Here is a 2,500-nt window from a genome sequence, read left to right on the forward strand (position 1 = left end):
ATGAAGCTGATCCAAATTACTGATCAGCTGGCCAATGATCCCGGTGTTTTACGTATCATTCATATTTAGCCAAGAGGCAGAGAAAGAAGTTGGTGAAGACAGGTGTCCACATTGAAAAAAGGACGTAACCAAGTGAGAAGATACCGCGATTCCGTCTTGAGCAGTTCATGAAAATTTGACTGAATTTAAAAGAACTCTCTTCCTTACGGTCAACAGGTATCTTGTTTAGCAAACTATAAGTTCTTGGAACGCGAATAATAAAGAATGACAGGGCAGATCACAATTAAGAAGGAATGAAGGTCAACTTGGAAAACTTTAGAGAATATTTCTCTGTGAAATATGGTGATTTTGAAATAGGCATGTGACTATGAAAATTAACTAACATTGTTTAAATGCAGTTATATATAAAATGGTTGAAGAATTCTCGTGCATTCTTCAGCCTTGTATTAATGCAACATAATTAGTGAATAGAGTATAATAATCAACATTTTAATTTTTTTATTTTATCGGGAATAAAAGAAACTACTGCTAATACAATATGTAGAATCTTCTGGTCACTTTTTATCCAACTACTCTATGTTCCTCCGCCGCTCTACGTCAACACCATATTTCTTTGAACCCCTGCTTCCAGAGTCTTGGGTACTGGGCGCTTTTTTTCAAAATCTTTTATCTGACCTCGATAAAGAAAACATTTCACAGAATTCAAAGAGTAAGACCAAAAATGTCTGCCATTCACTCCTTAAGTCCGCCTATTTCTCTTAATGTTAATTTCATAAGAATTCGACTTCCATATTCTTTTACGATGGCCTGTGCTTTCCCTGTCCATTTTTTAGGCCTTGTTAACAGAATGGATGTGTTGAATTCCGGAAAAGTCTAGTTTAAAAGAAAGACCAAGAGAAAACAGCTAATTTTGATGTCCTCTTTCTTCCTATTCTGAATCCGTAAAATACGACTATTGTGCCTGCAAAGTAAACCCAGTGGGTTCTAAGTAGACCAAATGGCTGGGGAGAAAATGTCTAGGACCGAAGTCCCCGGGGACAGAGCGTCAGAACTGACCATCAACGAAGGAGACAATTTCTCATTAAAATTAATTTTTAAGAATCCCTAAAGACGGCGACCAACACGTTATCTGTTTCCTCGTCTCTAATGACATGCATTGTGAGTCGCTTTAGACATCTAAAGGAAGAATACCTCGATTTGAAGACCTTATTTACACTTGAATTGCCTGATGTTTGTCAAACATGATTCTGCTTTCATGGAACTCTTTTTTTTTTTTTTTTTTTTTTTTTTTTTAAGGGATGATGTCGTTTCTTGTTTTTCTGTAATGAACGTCACTGACCAGATCCAGAATAGGATTTTTTTATATATACAGTATATTCTGTCATTCCTCAGATTTGCTTGTGTGTATATGTATATATATATATATATATATATATATATATATATATATATATATATATATATATATATATATACATACATATATATAAATCTCTGGATAACATCAAGACCAAATCCTGGTCTTTCAAGTGAGTCCAAGGTGTTAGCGATTTGTCCCCACTGGTCTTATAAGAAGTTGGAACCTAAGTACTATGTACCTGAGGTTTTTCCCGGGCAGGCGCACTGGTACCAACATACCAGCGAATTTTACACAACTTTCTGACGCCGCAGCGAATGAATTGCTAATATTTCATTCGAATTATCCCTTCACCGTGAGATATGATGAAAATAAACGCATGGGGACGTGTTTAACAAAAATAAATTTGTGATTCACATCGGGACCGAACCTTGGTCTTTCCAGAGAGTCTAGGACGTTAGCAATTCTTTCATATAATTCATATGACAATTTGGGACTTTAGAACTACTTACCTGAGGTTATTCCTAGGCTGGTGCCTAGCACCTAACATACCAGCGAATTTTACCCAACTTCCGGACCCAGCAGCAAATATATATATATATATATATATATATATATATATATATATATATATATATATATATATATATATATATATATATATATATATATATATATATATATGTGCGTGTGTGTGTGTGTGTGTGTGTGTGTGTGTGTGTGCATATGTGTTTCTCCAATCTCTCCAGAAGAAATAAAACGTTAACATGGTACGTAAATAAAATAAATCCCCAAAGCTCGGATAATTCCAGTAAACCTCTCTAGAACTAAGGATGGAAGAATTTTACAGAATAGTTATTTTGCTTTGCAGTTGTTAGAAGACCTGTAACTAATGCCATTATACACAGGAGGCCACGGTTGTCGGTTCGTTTATCTTTTTAATGAGCTTTCAAGACTTCATTAGGAAAGAGTTACTTTATCGCCTCTAGACGATATTAGCGCTGTTTTTACTCTCACTCAATTTTAAACGTTCTATATTTCAGTTCTTGTGATTATGGATTTTACCAGTACTTTGTTACCGAAACCGCTGTGTTGTTTTGGACGTATCCATGAATTGATTCATTTGTACCTTTTTATAAATGT

This window comes from Macrobrachium rosenbergii, chromosome 46 (assembly GCF_040412425.1).
Source record: "Macrobrachium rosenbergii isolate ZJJX-2024 chromosome 46, ASM4041242v1, whole genome shotgun sequence".
In the NCBI taxonomy this organism is placed as follows: domain Eukaryota; kingdom Metazoa; phylum Arthropoda; class Malacostraca; order Decapoda; family Palaemonidae; genus Macrobrachium; species Macrobrachium rosenbergii.